This window comes from Bidens hawaiensis, unplaced genomic scaffold (assembly GCF_021521415.1).
Source record: "Bidens hawaiensis isolate Kalapana, Puna unplaced genomic scaffold, B.hawaiensis_p1.1 tig00011192_1, whole genome shotgun sequence".
Classification (NCBI taxonomy): domain Eukaryota; kingdom Viridiplantae; phylum Streptophyta; class Magnoliopsida; order Asterales; family Asteraceae; genus Bidens; species Bidens hawaiensis.
Genome location: NW_027491870.1, coordinates 173,530 through 201,362, shown reverse-complemented (window position 1 = coordinate 201,362; position 27,833 = coordinate 173,530). Strand labels below are relative to the sequence as shown.

At 33.5% G+C, this 27,833-nt stretch overlaps 2 pseudogenes across 2 annotated transcripts in view; one reads left to right on the top strand and one right to left on the bottom strand.

The window, feature by feature from the left end:
* Positions 1-2,533: 2,533 nt before the first annotated feature.
* Positions 2,534-5,913, bottom strand: LOC143537473 (dimethylnonatriene synthase-like; annotated as a pseudogene). The gene is made up of 2 exons (XR_013136059.1): positions 4,928-5,913; positions 2,534-3,315 (listed from the first exon to the last, which is right to left on the bottom strand). The product of XR_013136059.1 is annotated as a dimethylnonatriene synthase-like (transcript).
* Positions 5,914-22,093: 16,180 nt separating this feature from the next.
* LOC143537495 (UDP-glycosyltransferase 79A2-like) overlaps positions 22,094-27,833 on the top strand; it is a 47,138-nt pseudogene continuing 41,398 nt past the window's right edge. Inside the window, exon 1 of the transcript XR_013136064.1 lies at positions 22,094-23,084. The product of XR_013136064.1 is annotated as a UDP-glycosyltransferase 79A2-like (transcript). The remainder of the gene's footprint in view (positions 23,085-27,833) is intronic.

The following is a 27,833-nucleotide window of genomic DNA, read 5'->3' as shown; positions in this document are numbered from 1 at the left end:
AGTCTGATTCTCACGCCAGAGGATGGTCACAAGGAGGTACCCCCCCTTCTCAGTGACGAGCTCACGGTGTCTGTTTTGCAGGTCATCGGAAGAATAACCATCTTGCCGGACCTAACCCTCGTGGGAAACATCTATTTAACCCCCAGATTATCCGTAATCTGCCCGGGGTCACTTAGTGTTTCTTCAATAATCGAATATTAACAGTTTATAGATGAGATTGAATTTCGTTACCTGAATCTAAATCGATTGATCTGGAGTATGAGAAATGAAGACGTAATGCTTGAAGAACTTGAATTTCGTTACCTGAATGAAGAAGGTTACCTGAATTGAATAGGATTTAGGGGATCTGAATAGTGGATGGTGGGTGATAAGTTTTATATGGGTTTAAGTTTAATAAATTGTTCATTAATTACTACGTGAGAAAATGCTACTGATGGAAATTGATAAGTCATTGTTAAAAATTATTTGGATGATAATTCAATAAATAATTGTAGGTTTAGAATATTTGATAAAAATAAATTGGATGAAGTCACACATCTGTATTGATAAAGTTCACATAGATGGCGTACCTAAACGTAACATTAAAAACATAGATTAATAACACAAAAGTTAAATGTCATTAAAAACGCGTGACAATAGATTTTTAGTGGCATACGCAAAGTATCACTAATATCATAAACTAGTCGTACTAAAACTAACAACCACTAAAAATGTGTTCTAAGCAAATATGGCATACGCAAAGTGCAATTAAAAATTAAAAATCAGTGACACAAAAGCTAAATGCCATTAAAAACGTGTGACAATAGATTTTTAGTGGCATACGCAAAGTGCCACTAAATTCATAAATTAGTGGCACTAAAATGTGTTATAAGCAAAGATGGCATACGCAAAGTGCCATTAAAAACCAAAATCAGTGGCACAAAAGCTAAACGCCATTAAAAACGTGTGACAATAGATTTTTAGTGTCATACGCAAGGTGCCACTAAAATCATAAATTAGTGGCACTAAAACTAAATGCCACTAAAAACGTGTTATAAGCAAAGTGGCATACACAAAGTGCCATTAAAAACTTAAATTAGTGGCATAAAAGTTAAATGCCATTAAAAATGTATGCCACTAAATGGCCTTTTATTTGTAGGGATTGCTATATTTTTTTTGTGTTAAAAAATTAACATGTTACATGATTACCAATTTAAACCGACAACAGGTCGAGCAAGCTCTGGTCATGTATAAAACTGAATTAGGGTTGGAACGAGTCGATACAAAAATATGGTTAATTTGGTTTGGGTTGGTAGGGGTTCGAGTTTAAAGGAGTCAGGTCTGAATAAGTTTCAGGTTAGAGTGATGTCTGGTTGGAATGAGTTTCGGGCCAAAATAGGTTGGTTAAACAATAATTTATTTAAAACTGTATATTTCAGTTTTGCTTATTGGTTTTTGCTAACGGTTACACAAATTTCATTGTTTACATGTACCGAGACCAATAAACGTGTGTCTAGTACGACGTAATACGTGTAACCCAATCTTGGTAAGCGCTAAACCCATCGCCAAAAACCAGTTAATCGGCGTGAATTACGCGTGTGGTGTCGGTTAAGCATGTTTAGTGCTAGTTATGTGCATTCCGGTGCGGGTTATGCACGTTCAATCTTCGATTACACGAGTGCTAGCTTTGCACGAGTTGCGCGTCCAATTCGGGTTACGTATGCACTGTCAGCTGACGTATGTTCCGACACTGATTATGCGTTCAATGCCAGTACCCCGCTGCATCGAGCGGACACTCAACTAGTTTAGTTACGAAAGAAAAATCAAATTGTTAATTCCGGTCCAACAGAAATGTATTTTGGTTGGGTTGGTTTGGTTTGGTTTGGATTTTATGGCAGTATAGATGTTTCATATATATATTTTAGGAACTAAAATTCATTCGGGTTTAACGAACTAGATAAATCAAACCAACATTCATCAAAGTGTTTCTAGCCTAGTGGTATCAGTGTGGTAAAAAGTGACGTCTCTCTCCATTAGTGCAAAGGTTCGTATTCCATAGTTGATAATGGTATAGATCTAGTAGTATATGACTATATGATTTAAGAGTTGGCCGTTCTTAAAAAAGAAAAATGAAACCATAGTTATATCTCCAACCACCAATATATGTTGGTAATTCTGAATAGGATACCACTATTCCCAATCATGTTAGTAACATAGAAATTGAAATTTATCTAATCTTCAAATAATTATAAAAGGTTATACCATGGCAAGAATACACGTGATTACGGTTTTTAAGGCAAATATATGGAATCACAAGAGACAGTCATTCATGATTCAACATCTTATTTTTTTTTGAAAGGCGTCAAAAAATATATAAAAAAACCACGACTAGCAAGAAACTATATGGGGGAAACAAGAAAAGCGTTACACATACATCAGAGGGTTTAACAACCACTCTGTCCAAAAAACATGACATTTTACTAGACCGACCACTATACCAAAAAAAAAAAGATAATTGAACGCGTGAGTTTATGCACATATATTCATGGTAGTGCCATAAACCATTTTATCACAGAAACATAATTAACAATTCCGTCAAGAATATCAGTATATGATGGACTCCATACATAAGCTTCACCATTATTTAAAATTAAGTACATATTGTCGCTATAGGCCGACATATCAAAGCATTTTCCTTATAGTGCTTTAATTGGTTTGATAGAGCTCTGGAGAAAGGCGTGGAGTGATGACAACTTCAAATGGTTTCACCTTAGGCAATGCAATCCCTAAACCCTCACTCATATCCACCGGCTTCCCCATCGGCATTGACAAATCGAACCCTTGAAGTAACCGAGCTAGTGTCAAGTGAAGTACATGCCAAGCAAACATGGTTGCAGGGCACATTCTCCTTCCGGTGCTAAATGGGATGTATTCAAAATTCTGACCATGATAATTTATGTTCACATGTTTCTCAAGAAACCTTTCAGGTCTAAACTCATTAGGATCCGACCACACTTGTGGGTCCCTATGTAGCTTCCAGACATTCACCATCAACCGAGTCCCTTTGGTGACATGATAGCCTTGAACATAACAGTCCTCCATGGCCTCATGAGGTCCTGCCAAGGGACCCGGTGGGTACAATCTAAGCGTTTCTTTAACTATGGCTTGTAGATACACAAGGTTTGTGATATCCGATTCTTCGACCCATTTCTTTCGTCCCACATGGATGTCAAGCTCTTTTTGTGCGGCTTTTAGGATGTGGGGGTGGTTTAGTAATAAGGAGAGTGTCCATGTCATTGTTAAAGCAGTGCTTTCAGACCCCGTCAACATGAGTATCTAAGAAAAATCACACGTTGTACGTACATGGTTAGTTTGAAACAATAATATTAATCACTCTAGCATAGTAATAGAAATGTTTGATGTCATTTTGGTACTTGAGACCAGTGTTTCCTTTTAGCTTTTAGCTCTTCATTCATATTTCATTGTAGACTCTTGATATCTATAATTTAACTAAATATTATATTTAGTTAAATTAATATTTAAGTTATGTTTATCATGTCATATCTTATTCTTCTTTTCTATCTCTCTCTCACTCCACTTATTTATTTATTTATTTTTGTTAAGGGTAAATAAGTTTATACATACGGTAAATAATCGATCTTTGTATTTAAAGAAAATAGTAATCATAAAACTCAACTTTAAAGATGATGACGCAAAATAAAGGAATTAATCTTCACATACTTTTAAGAATATAGATATAGATAAGATTTATTGTGAATGCGCACTCTTGTTACCTTTTTTTTTTTTTGTGAGGATGAGGTCTAACGTCTCTTGTTGGATAGGGATAATATTTTAGTTGAGGTTTTTAATATACTACTATTTTATTTTATTTTTATGTTATGTTATTTTATTTTTTATTTTTATGTTATTTTATTTTAGTTCTTTTTGCTATTTGGGTCTTTCCAGTGACGATCTAAGAGCTTTCACTAGTGGGGAAAAATATGTTCGATATAAACACTCGGTTGTAACGGGTCAAAACAGGTCGAGTATAATGGGTCAAAACATGTCCATTGTACAAGTTTTGGTTTTAAAAGCTACATTGCATAAATCTATTCAACTTAAAGAAAAAAACATTTAGAATGAATAGCCACTATGTCCGAACTCAGGAGCCTTGTAGTTGTATAGACCTATGTAGCCCGTGCATCAAAAATATATAAGAAGAAAAGTAATAATTAATGCATATTATTGCTTTAGTGGTTGATATTATAGCCAGTTCATTTAAAAAAAACAAGAAATTGATTTGATATTTTCCGTTTCCATCTGGGTTTTCTAAAGCCAATATGCATTCTTAATTTTGTCTTGGGGGGCATGTTGGATTTTTTTTTGGATTCCACTAACATTGTCTATCCCCTCCCTAAAGCATGAATTAATCCTCCTATAGGTCTTTCTATAGTTTGTTTTACTTATTCTTCACTTTTTTTATAAACATGTCATGTTTTAATTTCTACTTTTATAAAACTAATCATCTATAAATTTATAACTTAGAATTAAAAATCATAACATTAAAAGTGTTATTCGAAAAAAGTACTCGTAGTTCGTTATTAAAATAAAAGTGGTGACAACCTGATAACATCTAACCTAATTACTTAATTAGCACCAGGGGCCGTAGACAGTTTTAGGGGAATGGGGAACGGGTTCGATCGAACCCGTACAAAATTTTTGTTAGTTATATATATTAGTTTATTCTGACCTCAAACCCGTAGAAAACCCAAATTTAAGTAATAAATAATAGGTCATTTGTCCTCGAAATTTATAGAACCCGTAGGAAAATATTTCTGGCTACGCCACGATTAGCACGTTTCTAACTTTTCTTTAGTAGTTTGAAGTATATTTGTTCAAAGGGGTGATTAGATCATGAAAAATGAAATAACAAAACAAAGTTACTAACCATTGTTGTTGCCTTGATGATGGTTTCTTGCCCATGACCAGACAATTCAACATCTTTAGGAAGTACAGACAACATCAAATCCATAAAATCTTCATTTTCAACACTATCTAAATCTTTTCTCTTCTCAACATGTTCAGCAAGCCACTTTCCCACAACACCATCAATCTCTTTAGCCACTTGCTTCATAGCTTTCACATGCCCTCCAATATCCATCCATTCCAAATATGGAAAGATATCAGACACAACAAAAACACCACTAACATGCAACCCTCTTTTTATAGCTTGTGTTACATGCAAGTCTTCATTGTTACCTTCATCACTAAAACCATTACTAAATCTTTTCCCAGCTAAGATTCTTATAATTATATTAAAAGTTATGTGTTCAAACCACTTGTTCATCTCCACTATAGATGATTGGTCCCTCTTGTTAAAATGACAACAAAGCGAGCTCGTTAACCGAGTTCTTCACTTCCGAGTCACGAACACTCTTGAACTTCTCAACACGTTGGCTTGTAAAGAGCTCGGAAGTGACCATCCTTCGATCTCTCGCCAATACGGTCCGTATGGTGCGAGTCCAAAGCCAGCAGTGTTGTATACCATGTGTCGGCTAATCGCCATATTCGGTCTTGTTGCAAAGATTCTATCATTTGTGGTAAAGCATTCTTTGATACTTTGCCAATTGCTAACCACCAATGCGGGACGAAAACCGAGGCGTAACGAGTAAACCGGACCGTAGTCATCGGCAATCTTTCCTAGTATCTTTGCTATAGGAGCTTGACCTCTAAGAAAATGAAGGTGGCCTATAATAGGCAATGCCCCTGATGGCTCTGGTGCTTCTTGTTTGCCAGTTTTCTTTGTGTTGCTTCGTTTTCTTTTGTTGTTAAAGGTTATAACAAAAAGAAGAAGCGCACAAAATTGTAGAAACTGAGGCAAAGTCACCATGTTTGTGTTTTTTTTTTAAATTGTTTTCACTTGGTTTGTGAAGATAACCAACACTTCACATGTATATATAGTGAACTGAAATACTGAATACACTTTAGGGATCCCAATCAAGATTATATCACGACAATATCCTTCTGTGATCGACAATAACTCTCCACTAGGTAAACGTTAACACTTAATGCAACACGTTTTTTTTTACTTCAAATTAGTTAATTCTTTTAAAAAGTTTAAGTTCTTTGCATCGTTGGGTTTGTGAACACTTTGAGATTGGTTTCAAGATTGTGGTCCGGTTTTAGGCTCATATTTTATTTCTTCTTCATTAAATTAATAAACCTAATTAGCCTCTATATATACTCACTATCGTATGTCAAGGCCTAAGATCATGCCGAAAGGCGTAGTCGATGGACAACAGGTGAATATTCCTGTACTACCCCTTGTTGGTCCCGAGGGACGGAGGAGGCTAGGTTAGCCGAAAGATGGTTATCGGTTCAAGGACGTAAGGTGACCCTGCTTTTTCAGGGTAAGAAGGGGTAGAGAAAAGGCCTCGAGCCAATGTTCGAGTACCAAGCGCTACGACGCTGAAGTAACCCATGCCATACTCCCAGGTAGGGGTGTGCATGGGTCGGTTTGGAGCGGTTTTCAGCCAAACCCATAACCATAACCGATATGTCGGTTAATGGATAATCATAACCATAACCGATCCGTTATAGCAGTTTTGGTTAATCGGTTTAACAGGTTAAAGCAAATCGGTTATGGGTCGGTTAACCGTAACCAAAACAATATAATTGAGCCTAAAAGTTTGATACCATATTTTAGAAAAAATGTTAACATAATTCAACAAAATATATAATCCATAATATTATTATCAAATGTTGAAAAAATGGCATTATATAATCTAACAATGAAATTTAAATTAATTTGATAATAAAAGTTGAACCAAACACATCAAAATGGTATAATCCGACAATATGTTTGTTGAAAATAAATCCAAAACATGTTGTTGGTTAAATAAATGGGTCGGTTCGTTTATGGCGGGTTTAGAAGTATCTATAACCAAAACCGACCCGCATTTGGCGGTTTTCAAAACTTCATTAAACCGACCCACCGGTTATGACGGTTATCGGTTAAAATCGATTCGGTTATGGCTGTTATGGTTCGGTTAACGGTTATGACGGTTAAATTGCTCACTCCTACTCCCAGGAAAAACTATTGTAATACTGTCTGAGCTAATAAAAAAAACCCTAGTTGCAATCGTGGACGCATGTCACCTTGATTGAACCACGTTATTTCTTATGTTGTTTATTTTTGCTTTCTTATCTGTGTGTATGCGCGTGCGCGATAGTGTGTGTTAAAAACCACAAACACACTCATTAGACATGAAGGCCATTATGTGCAAACGTTGAAATCACTATACTACACGAGCTTTGTTACAAGAATTCGGTGGTGGGTGGTAAATTATTGGAGATGGAAATAAATTTATATTTCTAGATATCGTATCTGTTACGTGATCGGCAATTAATTGGTGGTAAATTATTGGTTTTAAATGTGCTACATAATCATAAATAAGTGTAATTTAAAAAACAGTTAAATAAGTCATACCTAATGTTTTTGTTGGGTTAAGAATATGACCAAACATACCCCCCCCCCCCCCCCGGGTAATTAAAAGGCTTACAACATGTCTTGGTGACAATTTCAAGATAGTTGGCATGTTCAAATGGTTCCTTCATGATACTCAACACGTTTTGATGAAAAACTGAGAGTTTTACTAACGAACGGGTCGAATTTATATGGGTCAACCGGATAGAATAAACGATCTTTAACTCTCATTGTTTTTCAACCCAAACCATTTAATTTTAGGTTGGGTTCGGTTATTTGGTTCGATTATGTAGGTTATCAACATGAAATTACAAGGAATTTAACTTTCAAATGATTCGAAAGTCGTCAGTTCCCACGCAAGGAAGTATACTTGGAATTGTGATTTGTTTATTTATGTTACCATCTAATATTTAAAATAATGTTATATGGATTTTTTTTCCTAATTTATTACTATGTATTTCTTAATTTTAGTGTATGATCAATCGAAAATGTTTATAATTATTTGTATTACTAACCAAGTAAATTTATAGTTCTAGGTATCGTATTTATTACATGATCGGAGATGGGTGGTAAATTATTGGAGATCTTTGTTACATGAACTCTGTGACGAGTGATAATTAAATTATTGGAGATGAGAAATGCGTTTGGTACAAGAATTATTGGGTACGGATTTGAATTCATATATCGTGTTTCACATGTTTGTAACGACAAAACTAAAAATCAATTAATTCATTGGAGATTTTCTGGTCACAAATTCGACACCATTACTAATTTATGTTAGCATCGATGTTAAGCCATGTACGTGCGGATGTAGTTTTTAGTATTTAATTTAATATTTTGTTTTTTTTAATACCCATTTATATATATAGGATCAGTATCATTACTAAACTGTTAATATATATATATATATACACTAATTTTTATCCCCCGTATTACTGGGGATGTTTTATCTTATTTGTTTATTATTTATTTATTTTTTGAATTTTTATTTTTTTATTGTATGAAAGTTAATAAATGAGATGTTATAACCCGGTTTAAAAGCTATATGAGTTTGATGAGACCTAAGACTCGTTTATTTTTTTTTACTATAAAATTGGTTTTTTAATTATAAGTAATATATAGCTTTTTTTAAATAAAATTAGATATTAATTTTGGGTATATCCCTACTATTTAGGATTTTTAAATCAAATATTTGGTGAGATTAGTTTTTAATTTAATGAGATGTTATAACCCATTTAAGAAATATTTGGGTTTATCCCCCGTATTACGGGGGTTGTTTTATATTGTTTGTTCTAATATTTATTTATTTTTTGAATTTATATTTTTTTTATTGTATGAAAGTTAATAATATACTTATATTTTAAAGATAAATTGTTTCACAAATAAATGTGATGCTATAACCCGGTTTAAAAACTATATGGTTTTGATGAGACCCAATACCCGTTTATTTTTTTTTACTATAAAATTGGTTTTTTTAATGGAAGATACAATTTTTCTGTTATATTTTTTAATTATAAATAATACTTATGAAAGTTAATAATACACTTATGGTTTGATGAGACCCAAGACTCGTTTAATTGTTTTACTATAAAATTGGTTTTTTAATTTAAATAATATATATATATATATATATATATATATATATCTTTTTTAAAATAAATAAGATATTAATTTTTAGTATATCCTATTTTATAGGATTTTTACATCAATAATTTGGTGAGAATAATTTTAATTTAGTGAGATGTTATAACCCGTTTAAGGAATATCTGGGTTTGGTAAGACTCATACCCATAAATTCGGGTCAAATGCATGAGAAACCTCCATTTAAAAATCAAGCAAATTTGGTGACTCCAAAAAAAGGGGGAGCGACCACATCGCGACATGTAGGATTTTTATGTTTTCGTTTATATATATTATAGATATATATATATATATGTAGGGGCGAGTTATTATACAATAATAACTTATCGTACATTACGTACGCGAAACTGCTGGTCATCGATTTCAATTTCATGCGGTGGCAGTTTGGTAAATAACCCAAACAGTAGTTCGCGATCAAATTCATCGATTTAAAATCGATTCCGATTCAAATTCAGAACTCCTTAATCTATCTCATCCAATTTCTAAACTCTAATCACAACTTACGGTATGAAATCTCAAAAGTCAAAACCCAAAATTGAAAAGAACGTCACTGAACATTAAAAATCTTCAAATTGATCAAAAAGTGATGATTTAATCAATCGAATTGATGTGTAAGAGGCTTTAGAATCATCAATCGATTATGAAAATACAGATTAACACACTTAATTGAGCTTTGATTAGGGTTCATGTTTAAACGTTCTGCTCAAAGTTTAAACGTTCTGACCAAAATAAATACCAAAATGATGATTTAATCAATCGAATTGATGTGTAGAAGCATTTAGATTCATCAATCAATTATGTAATTGCAGAAATAACGCACTCAATCGAGCTCTGATTAGGGTTCAAAATATTATGTTTAAACGTTCTGAAACAAACTGAATATCTTTAAACGTTCTGACCAAAAAAGAACATCTTTAAACGTTCTAATACATTCAACGAAGCACTGGGTGTTCAAAAAAAATGAACATCTTTAAACATTCTAATACGTTTTAAGAAGTTTAGGTTGTTTAATAAAGTTTGGAAGTTCTGATAAAGTTTAGAAGTTCTGGATGTTCAAAAAAGTTTAGAAGTTCTGATAAAAGTTTAGAAGTTCTAAGAAGTTCTGGCTGTTCAGAACTTCTAAAACTAACAAAAAAAATTAAACACATGTAAACATGAAATTGAACACTGAAATCACTTCATATAATCTCATAATTATCAAACAATCATCAATCGACTGTTAATTTGATCATTGATTCGACCATATAAACAAAATATGGAACGTCTGCAACTGGGCCTCTGCAAAAACTCAAAATTGATTAATTGAAACTTCAAATTGATGATTAATTAGACCAATTTCAAAGTTTAATTGATCAATTAGTTCAACAATTTCAATTTCAATTAGGCAATTTTATCAACTGACATGTGAGCAACGATCGATGGTTGTGTCGGAAGAAGATGGTGGTCGCGAAGGTGGATGGTGGACGGAATCGTTGAACGGCGATGGCGAAGGTGGACGGAATCGACGACGGAGGCCGGGTCGCCTATTTGTGATTTTAGGTTAGGATGGTTATTGAAGATGGACGTTTCAGAATGTCGAGTATCTATTGTACGATAAAGGATTTTCGTATTCCATCTTTTACCTATATATATGTATAGGATAATAGGAAATGATATTTTGAAAACTTGATAAGTTGTTAGTACTTTAAGAATTAATATGAGTCACACAATTAATTAAGAGTGTGTTTAGGTTTGCTTATTTGAGGTCAACCAAACTTTTTGTCAAAAGAGTTTTTAAAAAGTGTTTGGATTAGTTTATATGATAGGGAAAGTCAGAACACTAAAAAGGATATTCTTTCTAAATAAGAGTATAACGGGGTTTTGAGGGTTTGATAGATGTAATGATTATTAGTATTACCAAACCCATAAGTTACAAGATCAGAATTTATAAAAACTCCTTAGTTTAGCTTTGTATTAAGTCAGAATCTAAAAGCCTTGTGTGTTACTAAAAACTAATTTATACAACTAAAAGGACTTATATGAACCTTTATAAGTTATAAGGCGGGTAAAATAAGAAATGCCAAATAACCCCTAAGGCCAGGCCATGTGTAGTGGCGCCGATTTGGGTGAATTTTGGGCGCGAACACCGCCCTCTTCCCCCCCCCCCCCCACCCCCCAGCGATAATTGGGCGAAAAGGGGCGGGGACGGGGTCTTTTTCTCGCCCAGCATGTTTGTTGTTTTGTTTGTTTATATATATATATATATATATATATATATATATATATTACTATATGTTGCCCTTACACCACAACAAAAACTCACTCTTTACTGACTGGGCGCCACATGGCGTAAAACGCCCCAATTTATAGCCCCTCCACGACAGCTAACCTAAATGGGTATTGATTTCGTGGATGAGATTATATCTTACTAAAAACTAGTATTTTGGCCCCCTCATTGCGGGGGCGGTCGTTTTAGGTCCGTGACGAAGTAAAAGTATTTAAAAAAATGTAAACTCATACCCCCTTTGAAAGCCATAAATCTCATGTGCTATAGGGGAAATCAAATAGTTCAAACAACTATATAGTTCTAGTGCTACAAAATTACAGTTTTGTACTTGGTAGCGTGTTAAAACTGTTAAATCCTTCTGCCATGTTATCTCCTCTTTTACCATCTAATTCATCCACCACTCACTTCCAATCAAAGAGTACCATATCACCGATCATTCGAGCAGTCTGTTCCATTTCATTTGAGCTTTGCATTTTATTCTTTTGACCAGTAATCTCATTTTCATTACCTATAGCAATGGTAATTCTTGCGTGCCAAAGTCTGGTGAGTCAGCGCTTCCATAACTGCACAAAATAATAAGTTAATAACAATCTTTATTTTTTTCCCTTTTGTTATTTAAAGATATACCAAACACTCTGGGCCTGATACAACTTTCATTTTAACAAATTACCCCAATCTGATATAATGCAGCTTGTTGCCTTGCTCCAAAGCAATAGCCACCTGTTGACATCATGATAGTTAATGAAAATTATAAATAATATCCACCAGAAGAACTATCTTTCTATAAACCTTTTCTTATATTAATGAACTAAGCACTTTTTTCTTAATAACCTTTTATGTTGTATTGTATATATATTGTCAAGTTCAAAAGTTCAGACATTTATAAATCCACTATTTCAAAAGAGCTATTATCTACCGTTTGAAGGCTCATGTTGGCAAGAGTAAATGATAACTTTATATTAAGGCTGACATCATATTAGAGAAACAAAAGCTATCAAAGTGATAACATTCTAGTTCTTTAATAAATTTAATGTGATTTTCAAGTACTCACGATTCAGAAAAGTCGCATTGGCATCAACAATCAAAATATAAACGAAATACCTTTAGACTGGAAGAGTATGTTTATAAACATGTAAGGGGTTAATCATGTCCCCTTCTCTTCTTCCGTCAAACTCTGATCTACAAACATACCAAGGACAAAAGGATGGATTATTATTACTATTATTATTATTATAACAAAAACTCATGTAATGTAATGTTAGAAAAATTAATGCTTGATGTTTATGCATTTAGCTAACCTTTGCAGCTGATTAAAGTGGCATGTTCTTTAAAGGTTATTGCAAGCCCCAACTTAGAAATTGAAGCCATAGATTTTCGTCAATTAAACCGTCGACACCTGCGGAAGAAACCATTAATCTGTGTTTGTCAAATAAATGAACAAATTTAAAGAAGTCCTACAACACACATGTATATGGAAAAATCATTTTGACCTTTGTTACTATAATATGAGTCCCAGATTTAAAAAAAAAAACATATTGGTACAAACAAATAACCAAACCGAGATCAAAATAAACCAAAACATAACACAAAAACAGAAAATAGGGCAGAAATTAATGAAACACGCAACACCCAAATTAACAATTTAGGGAAAGAACAAAGAACAATTAAAGAACCAATTTCTTAAAAGTAGCTAATTAATTGTTCGTCACTAGAGTTCCAAAATGGAACCCAGCAACAGTTAAAGTGTTCGGGTTTCCAGAATGGAACCCGGCAACAAATGCAACAATTAATCGCTCAAACAATAGAGAGAAACCGATTCGATGAATTACAGTCAGAAAAACTCTGTGAAAAAGGAAGTGGTAGAACAGACACGTGGTAATGTGGTAGAGACGATAGAGAACACGTGGAATAGAAATGGCAATCTAATTTAATCATGTTACCAAAGAGAAGCAGGTACTACTTCGGATGCAGGCGGTACAATTTAGTGAAACAGAATTCTCCCGATTTTGTTAATATATAAATAAGTAGAGAGAAAACATTCTTTCAAAGATGTGTAATGAATGCTCTAATGTAAACGTTGGTTACAATTATGTAAAAGGTTGATTCGGTGCCTAATTAAATATTATAATATTTTTTTTCGTATATGTAGATTACATGTTACATAAATGTAAGATAAAGTTTCAAAAATAATGTTATATTAAGTTTTTATGAGTTTTTAAAATTTAAAATGGTTCTTAAATAAAATCAACTTTGCATGTGTGTATGTTTTTTTTTACATATGGACAGAGAGAAACTAGTTAAAAAGCCACAAATACCAATTCTACATGTTTTAAATTAAGTTTTAATAAACTAAATCTTAAATATATATAAACGAAATATTTAAAAGCTCTTTGGTTGCTTTCTAATTTTTCTCAAGCCACTAGATTTACTTTATTTGCAAATAGAGGTTTTCATGCATTTAAACCGAATTCACGGGCATCGGTCTCGATCACCAAACCCAGATAACCTTAAACATGTTATAACATCTAATTAAATTAAAAAGTAATCTCACCAAATATTTGATATGAAAATTCCTAGAATATAGAGATATACTAAAAATTAATATCCTATTTTTTAAAACAAACTACTTATAATTAAGAAACAATTTTATAGTAAAAAAACAAGCGGGTCATGGATCTCATCAAACTAGACAGCTTTTAAAACGGGTTATAACAGCTCATTTATTTGTGAAACTCTTTTATAATCAAATTCTAATTACATTATTAACTCCTTTACAATAAACAAAATTAAAAAAATTTCAAAAAATATATAAATATTGGAAACGAATAATGTAATATAAACGTAACCTTTAAAAGCTTTCTAGTTGCTCCATACATTATCTCAAGCCACCAGATTGCATTATTTGTAAATAAAGACTTCTCATTCATTTAACCCGAATTCACAGGTATGGGTCTCCCCAAACCCAGATATTCCTTAAATGAGTTATAACATCTCACTAAATTAAAAGCTAATCTCAACAAATATTTAATATGAAAATCCTATATAACAGGGATACACTAAAGTTAATATGTAATTTCTTTAAAAAAAATATATTATTTATAACTAAAAAATAATTTTAAAGTAAAAAAATTAGCGGGTCATGGGTCTCACTAAACTCAAATAACTTTTATACCGAGTTATAACATATAATAATTTGTGAAACTCTTTCATCATTAAGTACTATGTATATTATTAGCTTTTGTACAATAAATATAATTAATATTCAAAAAATATATAAATATTATAAACGAATAATCTAAAACAATCTCCGTAATACGAGGTATAAAACACCAAACCTTTAAAAGCTCTCTAGTTTCCTACATTATCTCAAGCCATCAGATTGCATTATTTATAAATGGAGGTTTCTTATGCATTTGATCTGAATTCACGGATATAGGTTTCACCAAACCGAGATATTCCTTAAACGAGTCATAACATCTCATGTAATTAAAAATTAATTTCACCAAATATTTGATATGAAAGTCCTATAATATAGAGATATACCAAAAATTAATATCTGATTTCTTTTAAAATAAGACATGTATTATTTATAATTAATAAACAATTTATAGTAAAAAAATAAGCGGGTCATGGGTGTCGCCAAACCCAAATAACTTTTAAACCGGGTTATAATATCTTATTTATTTGTGAAACCCTTTCCTCATCAAATATTAATTATATTATTAACTTCTTTATAATAAATAAATTAAAATCCAAACATGTATAAATATAATAAACATATAATGTAAACAACCCCTTAGTACATGAATAAAAGCTAATAATATATATTTGAAAAAGATGAATGGCCGTCAATTCACGTCCACCGTCATGCATGAATCTTTTAAAAAGGTTTAATCATAGCATGAGTAAAACGTTTTAAGTGTTTATATTCTTTTTGTCATACTTCATCAAAAATCAAATAAACAAATGTCATGTACCTTATTTTAAAAGGTCATTACTTTTGAAAATGCTTTTGTAAAATTAGGTTTAAAAATTAAAAATTGAGAGGAAAAAAAAACGTTTCAAATATAATTATAATACACAATTTTAAAAAAATATATATATAAAGCCTTTTTTCGCTCTAAAATGTATTTCTCCTTTTGATATGGGTAATATGTTATTTCCATGATGATGAGGCCAAACCTAAAATTTGGTAACTCCTTATATGTTCAGAATTAAAAGTGTTTATCGCATTTCATTCCTTTTCTCTTTCAGTTTCGTAAGTTTGATTCTATGTTTTTTTAACGGTTTGATTGATTTAGTAATAATATCCGGCAAAATTAGTTTAATTTTAACACTAAAGTTTTATTTTCTTTGATTTTATTTCGGCAAAATTAGTTTAATTTTAACACTAAAGTTTGACTACGTACGTGATTTGTTTGTTTGAATGGTATGTTTGCATGATTTTTGATCAACTTAAACCCATTCTATTCCGATATCTATTAGACTAGGTTGAGCCCACGTATTACAGGGGTTAATTAGGTTTGTGTTTTTAATCATTGTGACATTCGTCAATTTCGGGTCTCGATTCGTATTCGTTTTACAAACTTTTATTATGTAAACCGACTCGTTTTGTAAACCGAAACCCTTGACATATATAAAATGATGGATTTTATGTTATAATATTGTTTTACATTTGTTGTGTCTTGAAAACATCATTTTCGGTTTTTAAAACGCGTAAAAATCACTTAAAACGAACTTCGGGGGCCAAAACTGTCATTTTGAAAACTTTGGAAAATCTGTCACCAGCCCTTAGCGTAGCGCGATGAGGGTGGCCAAGCCCCATCGCGTGGCGCGAAGCCTCTCAGACCTGCAACTACGGTTTTTGTTGTTTTATGCTTTGTTTTGATCCATTTTTCATGCAAACTCTTGTATTTCACACCCATATTTGACCACCAATATTACCCTATGTATACACCATTATTTCCTTCATTTTTCACCTGCTACAACTCCAAAATCTCTCCCAAATACAAAGATCTTAATGTTATTTTCTTAGTTGTTCTTTAAGGTTTGACTTCTAAAAGTCAAATTGAGTTTAATCTTTCATTCTAATTAACTTATATAATCTTATTAATACTTGTTTATGGCAACATATATATAATATAATACCCCTTGTTACATTTGGTAGTTACTTCTCCGGTTCCGATCAGTGAGGTTTCAGACTTTGTAAGGCTTCATGGAGAACTTCGCGTTCTTGATATATATATATATATATATATATATATATATATATATATATATATATATATATATATATAACTTGTTGATACATACTAATCATGCTTTACTTCTGCTCATTTTAGTTTATTTACAAGTTCCATGGTTATGGGTTTGAGGGTTTATGCTTCGGTTTAACCGTAAATAACTCTAAACCGTAAACCGAACTTTGCTTACTAGTTTTTGCTAAATACTTGTTTAAACATGTTTAATGTTAGATCTAAGTTTATAAAACCATTTTTATGAGTTCCATGGTTATGGGTTAGTAGATTCTAAACTCGGTATTAACCCGAAACTAGATCCGAACCGTAAACCGAACTCTTATTTAAAGACTTTATTGTTAACTTTTTGGTTGTAAAACTTAAGTATTTTCATTTGTACATTGTTATACAAGTTCTTGGATATTTGGGCATGTGGAAACCATCTATGAACTTATTGTGAGATGGAAACCGAACCAAACCGAACTTTCGTTTAAAAGACTTTATTGTTAACTTTTGGGTTATAAAACTTAAGTTTCATCAATTATAAATTATTATACAAGTTCTTTGATATTTGGACATGTGGAAACCATCTATGAACTTATTGTGATATGGAAACCGGACCAAACCGAACTAAACCGATTTTTACCCGCTTAAGACACACAAGTGTGTTTTTAGCTATCAAGACTTGTATATTTCTTTAAAAATAGTTTACAAACTAATTTTAATTATTTTCTTAAGTACTTGGAAATGTTGGATCAAATTTGATCTTATAACAAAGTTTGGACCGACAAAACCGAACACTCGCTTAACGGACGTTATTAGTTTTAAAACAATAGAACTACATATTTGGTTAAGTCTTATTAAATTTTATTGAGTTATCTCATAAAATTCATTATTTTGGAAAGTTGACTTTAGGATTGACCAATTATCAAGACCTGAACCAACAACCCGAAACACTCATTAAAACCCGTTTTAGTATCTTTATTCCAAAGGGACTTGCATTCTTGCATTTTACCCACCTTATTACTTAACATAGGTTGAGTAAATATCAAGGTTAGATAATTTAACTCGGTTTCGAGCAAACTTACATTTTTAAAGGGTCATTATTATAAGTTCTTAATTATTTACATTTTTAAACCTTAAACTTTAAATTGTTGGCATTTATTCTCATTTATTCTATTTTAAGATTTCTTAGACAACCTTTCATATACAAGTTTTCCTTTCACCTAAACCTTGCCCATTAAACCTCATTCTTCCGGTTACCCGTTATTTTACCGATCAAGTTTATAACTTGAATGTGTTTACTTTCATACCCCGTTTTCTATCTTTTATTTTGGGGGTGACATTTCATACTTATTTAACTAAATGTTTTATACTTGGGTCTTAAACCACAAACGTTATTGTATATTTTACTTGAATAATTGCTCGATTTGGTGTTATATGATTCTATGCCTATATGTTTATCACTTTTGGTTGGTTGGTCTATAAATCCTAGACTACTTGGCATCCCCTTGTAGCAAGGTGTCGTTAACGTAATGCAATTAACGATAACTATAAAATCCTAGACTATTTGGCATCCTCTTATAGCTAGGTGTCGCTAACGTAATTCTATTAGCGATATCTATTTATCCAAGTTATTGCTTTTATTTATCATTTCGTATATAAGTTTTGTGGCATTTTATCATTATATACTTATATGCTCAAACTTATGAATTGTTCACCAACCTTTGTGTTGATAAACTTTATTTTATGAAATGTTAAAGGTTTGATTTTGGTTGACTCGAGAACTTGACGGAAACGTTATCAAGACTATTAGGATATTAGTAAAATGAACAATATATTTGTTTACTTGTATTCAATTTGTTTGTATGAACAAAATGCATTGTTTATTGATTTATGAAATAAATGAGTTTATTAAATATTGTCATTTTAATAGTGTCTTGTGTTTTGGGAAATCCGTTGCATCCCGGCATGTTCCGCCGCCTTTGGTCGGGGCGTGACAATCATTTTGTTATTTTATATTTTATAATGATTTGTTTTACTTTTCAGAGTAGTTTTATTTTGATTTAATATGCATATATACATTTGTTGCATTTATTATATTTTTTAACGTTTGTGTGACATTCATCAATTTCAAACTTGAAACCCGGACTGTTTAAAATTTTGGTACAGTATGGATCTTCCGCAAATCAAATTTTATGTGTTTTGTACTAAGTTTTGCATCCAAACCAAGTTCAAGGATCAAAACAACCAAGATTCAAGTGTTCCGGATTCAAAAGCATGCCACACGTCACTGGCGAAAAACCTTCCCTCTGCAACACACGGGGGAGTCATTGACCGGGCGTGGACCAAAACACTTCGCACATCATAAGGCCTTCACCTGAACCCTTCGTGATGCGCGACGAACTTTGAAACGCGCTGAAAATACTTACTTCATGGCAAGCCACATGCTTTGCCAATTCCTCGCCCTTTGACTCGTTTTGAACATTGTACATTAATCTTGACATTATTATAGCATGTATGCATGATATTATATCATCGGTTCATCATAAAACTTATTCAATTGGTCAAACTGTTGATTCTTGCCAATGAGACTAGCCTTTTATCTAGTCATTCTCAATTAATGTATTCCACCTTGTTATTAACAAATTTGTGGTTATAAAAGGAGCCCGTGATCCATATCCATTCCTTGTCACAACCCAATTTCCACTTTATTACACTCTAACTAGCATTTTGCGGTTCAAGAGTCTGGTTTAAGTTTAAAATTAAAAGTCAGCAAAATCGCTTCTTTTGTTTGTTATAATCTTCGGGCAATTATTCTGATGTTTTCAATTTGTCTACATATGTTGATCATTATCATGTTTTCAAAATAAGTGACATAGGTGGTAACCGCATATTCCTGCCCTTGGTTCGTTAATGTTCGGTTATGTATACTTTTCCTAAACTAAAATACGAGAATCTGACCTTTTTTACATCAAAAACATCATTTACACTTATTAAAAATGTTGAAGATAAAACCCGATTCAACCCCAGGTTCGTGTTCAACAAAAACAAACTACTCGCTTAAGCTTTCCTTTTCTTTAAAATGTAACATATAAACACACTTTCTCTTTTTTTTTTCTTCTTAAATCTTAAAATAGCTAAATTTTCTAAACTTGTTTTCTTAAACTATCCAAGAACGAACCCGCGCCATTTATATTTTTGTTGTTTATCTTTCTTTCTTAGAACACTATTTTTGAACCTAGATTATTTTTTACATATTTAGGATCACTTGGCGAACCGAACTATTTCGGTTCACGCGTTTAAGGTTGCGCCCTCGTTTGTGTCAACTTTCGCGCATTTTTACATGTCAGTTTCATAACCCCCTTTTTATGTTTTATAATACTTTCTGGTGTATCACACTACAAGCTTGTTTTCTCGTTAGTTCATGTCCGTGTTTACAACCTGATTCCAGCTTATGTCATGCATGTTAATAAACTTCCTTTCATGTTGTTTATGATGGTTACATATGATTATTTATGTGCAATGTGTTTATTGTTTTATGATGGTTGGTATTCATACAAAAACGCAAACACGATTCGTAGTAGGAGGGTCCGACATGACGTACCCTGCAGCGCCTATTCTTCAACTTATGTTAGAATGCATGGTGGTTCTCATTCCTCTAGTATTTCGACTTCGGGTCGTGAGAACAAGATGCTTGATTTGTTTTTCATTTAATTTATGTTTGGAAATATCACATTATGACATGTGAATCGCTAAACATTTTCGTATTAAACATATATTAAACTTATGAAATCTCACCAACATAAATGCTGACAAAATAGTATTATTTTAAACGTGTTACAGGTTGAATCGGTTATATGCAAGGACGAAGAAACCTAGACTGTCCCTTAGGAATTATGAAATTGAAAAATATTAGTTTTTTTGATGTGATGTTATTTGTTTTTAAGACTATGATGTACTTGCAATTTTCTTGAAATGAAATAAATATATTATTGTCACTTTAATAGCATTGCGAGCTTGTGAACAATCACGTACATTTTGAGCTATTTCAATGGAGATGTGTAAGTTTTTAGATTTTTAGCGAACATATATAAACAAAAATGGGTACCGGAATCAATTGGATAAAGAAATATGTGCCGACTAGTCTGATTCTTATTCTACGTTGTATTTCATATCTGACCATTTCAAAAATAAAAAAAACTGAATAAATATAAGTATATAACCCCGGTATCATAATTTAAATTTTAATCATATAATAAGATGATTCATCAACCCTCCATTGATGTTAATGCCAGTTTTTTTTTAACGGCCAACTAAGTAACGCCGGGTACTTCATACGGCTCCCATTGGCTAAAGGTAGCCCGAGCTGGCCACTAGTCCAGACGGACGGAGCCCCTAGCGGTCCACCTGTTGAGGGATTCACCGGATAAAACCCGACCCCACGCCCGTCTAACGGCATGACAGCGAGGAGCCGGTAAAACCGGGTGAGATCAGGACTCGAACCCTGGCAAGCCAGGGTCATCCCTTATATCTCTCATATAAATTGGTGGTAGTGAGGTTTGAACCCCCTACCTCTCACTAGTAAAGTGAGTGCTCTGTCATTGAGTCACATCCGATTTATATGTTAATGTCAGTTATACGTGTCAATCTGGTTTACTCCTTTATATTAGAAAGAGTACCAAATTTAATGGTATATTCAATTTAAACCGAATTCGAATAAGTTTTTGAAATTATAATTAGAATTTAATAGTTTGAACATCCCAAGAAACAATGCCATGCACAGGTCACAGGTATCATACGTGTCATTCCGCAAGATGAGACGTGGCTTTGTTTAATAAACCTCATTAACTTGTCCAGAGTAGATACATGATGACTCCTTATATTATGCCAACCTTCTATACACAAAACTTATACATTAAAAATGTCTTCAAACAAAGAACTACACTTAGTAATGTTTCCTTTCTTTGCATTCGGTCACATTAGTCCTTCAGCACTAACCCGTTTCAGCCGAAACCCATAGCGACCCGAAAAATGTAACACTTTTTTTTACACTAACGACGAGAAGTTAGCAGAGGTGGCTCTTCGTGTTACACTACATCCGCCACTGGTGTAACCAAAGATATTAGTTTGCATCAAATTTCAAATTAGGTTGGATCTAACCTATAGGAATAATTTATTATTGGATCACCCGATATACCTACCTCAAAAGCCAACAAAAATAAAGCCATAAATTTAAAAAGTACCTATGAGCTATGGAACCCACCGTCAATGTTTAGTTCACCAATCAACAATCAACGCTTTCTCTGTTCGAAAAAAAAAACAATCAACGCTTTCTCTACCCACTGTTATAGTTCTTGTTCCACTAATTAAAGACGCTTTTTACTGCCCATTGTGAAATATTTATTTACTTTGTCGGTGGAGATGATGACTAATTTTATATATAGTTATTAAGTCACACCTTCTTTACACAATACACTAAAAATGTCTTCAAACAAAGAACTACACTTAGTAATGTTTCCTTTCTTTGCATTCGGTCACATTAGTCCTTTTGTACAATTATCCAACAAGCTATCATCCTTTCCCGGCATCATGATTTCTTTCTTGGCTGCTTCAACCAGTGTCCGCCGCATCGAAACCATGCTCAACCCAACCGTCACCACAGTCATACCCCTAACTCTACCGCATGTCGACAGTCTCCCTAAAGGAGTGGAAAACACCTTTGACACGTCACCCGCCACAGTTGAACTTCTCAAAGTCGCATTAGACTTGATGCAACCTCAGATCAAAACTTTACTAACTAATCTCAAACCCAACTTCGTGTTCTTTGACTTTGCGCAATGGTGGATGCCGGAGATGGCGTCTGAGCTTGGCATAAAAACTGTATATTTCTCGGTTTTCCTGTCGGCTGCTAGCGCATTTGTGACTTCCTGGTTCACCCACGACACGTCCGCACCACCAACTATAGAAGAGCTTAAGAAACGTGCAGCTGGAAACCTTACTCTAAATACTTTTTAAGCTCGTGATTTTATCTACATCTTCATGAGCTTCCATGGCACATTAAGCGTATTTGATCGCTTGATGAAATGCTTCAACGGATGCGATGCTATATTGTTCAAGTCATGCAGAGAGATGGAAGGACCTTACATCGACTATGTTAGCAACCAAGTTAAGAAGCCGGTTCTGCTCATCGGTCCGGTGGTTCCTGAGTCTAACTCGAGCGAGTTAGAAGAAACATGGGCCAACTGGTTGAGCCAGTTCCCAGCTAAGTCTGTAATATATTGTTCTTTCGGGAGTGAGACTTTTCTAACTGACGAACAGATTAGAGAATTAGCTTTCGGGTTGGAACTCACCGGGCTTCCATTCTTTCTGGTGTTAAACTTCCCGGCAAACCTTGATGGTTCTGCGGAACTGAAAAGAACACTACCTGAAGGGTTTCTAGTCAGAGTGAAGGGTAAAGGAATTGTGCATTCAGGTATTATAATAGAATTATATTAGTCTACGCATATAAATTATAATATATACTAATGTAATTCTATTATAATATTAGGATGGGTGCAGCAACGACAGATACTGGAACACGAAAGTGTGGGTTGCTATGTGTGCCACGCCGGTTTTAGCTCGGTGATAGAAGGACTGGTTAATGACTGTCAACTAGTGATGATTCCATTAAAGGGTGACCAGTCCTCTAATTCTTCTTTACCATATAACTATCATTATCAACTTACGATGCCCTAAGCTACAGGGTTATATATGCTACATGTACCTTATTTAGAAGATGTTGCCGTGACAAAGACACTAGAACTTAGGTTATATTAATAAATGGACAAGTTGTTAATTGTTTTTATATTTTCCTTGTATTTATTGTTACAAACTTGTGTACTTGATGTTTAAATTAATAAATTATAATATTGTCACTTAATTGCGTCACATGTGTTTTGGGCAATCTGTACGTCACACTCGGGCGTATTCCGCTTTAGCTGGGGTGTTACAGTGTGAGGCCGTCGGATGCATACGAAGATGGAGTGTTAGGGTTGGGTGATTTTGAGAAGATGATGAACACGATGATATGAGGTTTGAGGTTAATGGTGATGGGTGAAGAGCTAATTTTGATCCAGGTGAGTGATTCCACTCTATGTTATAATTATTTGATTTAAAATTGATTAGTTGTAGTTGTTGGTGGAGATGGTCGTTGGACGGTGGTGGAGATGGCTGGTGGGTGATGATGATTATGTGTGAAAAAGAAAGATGATGTGGTAGGTGGGACCCACAAGTTTTTAAAGATATTGCTAATGTTCAGGTATTTTTTGTATATATATTAGTGTATTAATTATGCAGTTTTATTGAGTATGTTGTTAGAACTTTGGTACTTTATACGTGTTTTTCTATTTTAGGTCATTGGTCGTTAAAGATGCTAAATTGGAGACTTGTACGAGCATGAAATGATATCGTGGGAAGACCGGGGCATGATTTGAAGTCTTGGGAAGTGTTACAAGGATTCGAGAAGAGTATGGATGAGAAATCATAAGCCGATGCTAAAACTGAACAAGATGGGTTGACAAAACGAGACTAAGAAGTAAAACGAGCACATCCTGAGCTAGAAAATGAGTTACGAGACCCATAATATATGAATTTTGGGTTTCTCAGCGAGAGGAATCTGAATATGAGGTTTTCTTAGGTTGCGATACGCGACGGAATAATGTTATGACCATCGCGTATCGCGATGGACATAAAAAACGGGAAAATCAGGTTTTGACCTATATCTTCTATTTTTGACCCATTTCATTTAAGTTCTTATATTTTGACTCGTTTAATTACTCATTGTTGCCCTAATGCTAATATCATCAACCGCAACACGAGTACCACGTTGAAAATTGTCGGCCTCACCGCATCGCGCGGGTTTCCTACTAGTATGTATATATATTGGTCTACAACACCACTACACCCCTAAACCAAAAATCCTCCTTTTGCTTACTGGTCGCCACACGGCACAAAACACCCCATTTTATAGCACATCCACTACACATAGCCTTACAACTATGGCCGTTCTTAAACAAGGGCTTTGAGAGTAAGGACAATTTTTTTCTTTTTAAGAGTCTCAACTTTAACTAAAAAGGTTCTTACTTGAGAACGATTCTTAGAGAATTCATATCATATCCATCATTTTTTTGTGAATGAGATTTCTGTAATGTATGGAGTGGTTTAGCGTATTGTGAGTGCGCGAGAAAGAAGAAATAGTGATTTTTCTGTATATTTGAAAAGTTTTTGTTGCGGTCTATAAAATTTTTATTATTTTTGAAAGTGATTGTAAGTGGAGGAGAAAGAAAACGTAACGATAAAGGTAAAAAAGTATTATTTAAGTGAAAATTAGACCGAAAAGTGATTTTTTAGTGTAATTATGGGTTTGGAGATAGTAAAAGGGGTGTGAATGCTCTTACAAATGTATTTCATAAAAAAAAATTATGACGTACAACACAAAAGAGTCGAGCATCATTAACGATCCCATCAGTTAGCCAAGGTGAATATTAATAGAATATAAAAAGCATGTTTTACTCATCAGGGGGTTGAAGGGTAAAAGGACTGTATGTGCACTCATACAAATCATAATACTAACATAATTCCTATTATAATAAAAGTGTAGGGTGGGTGTAAGAGTATTCACATCCTTTTATTATCTTTAACCCTATATTAACAAAAAATCACTACTTTTTAAAATTTGCTTTTTATGTTAAAAAAAACCCCACATCCTATCCTCTATATTTTTTTTTTATTATTTTTTCTCTTTCTATCATTTACAATTTTAACTACATAATATTTTGTCTTATTATATATTTCTATTAAAATTTTTAGAAAAATTAGAACAAATAATCCAGACTTTCACATGTTAACCAATAGGTATGATCCGGACCGGCCCGGACCAGAATCGGTTTGGATGATTTTTCATACCCGGAACCGGACCTTTTATAAATGGCTCGGTCCAGGTATTAAAACCGGTTTTACAGATTCGGGTTCTCGGGTTTCATGGGATTTTTATAATGCAACAACTTTAATATTATTTAGTTGGGAAATAATAAAAATAATGCAGCAACTTTATTATACCTACAATTCATCTTTCATTTCAAATCCAAACCATGCAAATCATTCATCAACACAAACATGAGCATATGAACACAACTACTGTAACTTTAGTTTTGTATAACTCTTGCCTTACTTCTTCCATTAACAACGGTACAACAGGTTTGTAGTTCTGCCCACTAATGCCCTTATATTTGATGGAAGAAGTAAACATGAGCATATGCAAATCATTCACCTTTACCTACTGATGCCTTTATATTTGCAGACCAATTGTAGTTCTGCCCAAACCTCAGATTGTCTATAACGTTTTCAATTTTTGCCATCTTTAAGTAATCATGGCCAAAACCTCAGGCATGGCAAAATATGGCACTACATAATATCATGATTAGTACTACAATACAATAACAATACTGCAATACAAACAAATCACAGTTGCAATCTAAACACTAATGCGGTATAATGTCCTGAAATACGAAAGAATAAATCAATAAATCACAAGAACATGTATAATAACAAAAATAGCAGCATAATGACGATAATGCCCCTCTAACTAGTTAACAAAGTGCACCTTCATAGAGAAGCATTACAAAAGCATTAACAAGACAAACAAAAGATTAACAAAAGTAACAGATTGCTGGTTCGGGCCGGACGTACTCGTTGCACACTCCTAACACATTACAAGCAAATGACCCAAATAGACGCCAATTAAAAACAAAAGTTGAGCTAATAAGTTTTGCTCTTACATATATAATTCTAATGATCATCACATAGCATAATTCTAACTCCAACCAAAAACATTAACGAAATATTAAAATATAACGCGATACCGTTTATTGTTGAGAATAGAGTAGCCATTGATGTTCAATTAGATCTTCTTGAAGTTGATGATGTGCCGAGCTATCTCTAATACAAAGATGGCGTTGGACGAAGTCCATAAACTCACATATTTGAGTGCGTAACAATTCGGGGAGATCATCATCAAGTTGATCATACTCAATGTTAAGATTGTCACCATCATCACGTTCATCTTCAATGATCATATTATGAAGAATAACACATGCTTTCATTATATTTGTTAGCACCTTCACTTTGAACATTCGTGAAGGTCCTTGAATGATTGCAAATCGTTGTTGAAGCACACCAAATGCTCGCTCGACATCTTTTCTTGCAGATTCTTGTGCTTTTGCAAAATATTTATGTTTGTTCCCTCTTGGTGATGGAATCGTCTTCACAAAAGTTTGACACTTAGGATAAATACCATCTACAAGGTAATACGTATAGTCGTGACCGTCGATTGTGTAATTGACCGGAGGAGCACGCCCTTGCGCAAGTTCCGTGAAAACAAAAGACCTCTCTAGCATGTTAATGTCGTTATGTGAACCCGGCATACCAAAAAATGCATGCAATATCCATAGATCGTATGAGGCAACCGCCTCTAAAATAATAGTAGGTTCACGAATGTGGCCAGAATACATACCTTTCCAGGCCGTGGGACAAGTTTTCCACTTCCAATGCATGCAGTCAATGCTTCCGAGCATTCCAGGGAATCCTCGTTGATCCGCAACAGCAAGTAAGCAAGCGGGTAATATCATTGGTGTTTGGTGAACATAGATATTCGGTTGAATAAATACTTACTATTGTCTCGCAAAATTTTTTTAGGCTCTCCATTGAGGTGCTTTCACCAATGCGTATGTATTCATCCATAAAATCTGCATTAACCCCATAGGCCATCATTCTAAGCGTTGCGGTTATCTTTTTCATTGGAGATAAACCGGGTCTTCTAACATTATCTCGTTTTTGGATAAAATAGGGCTCGTGAGCTACTACCTCATTTAGAATATGGAGAAATAGAAGAAGCCGCATACGAAATCTCCGTCAAAATAGGTCTGAAGGATATACTGGATTCTCTGCAAAATAATCACGATATAGACGCTCGTGTCCTTGAATATGGTTACGTCGGATAAACTTACAACGTTTGCAAATACAATGTTTTTCGACATCTACATTAAGATCATCGCTATCATCATCAGAAGACATTTATGTCAATAGTTTGCGAAAAAATGTACGAGCCATGTGATCGAACGTGCAAATAACTTAACCTGTCAAAATACGCATAAGCCATTATAATAAGAAAAGTGATTCGGATTTA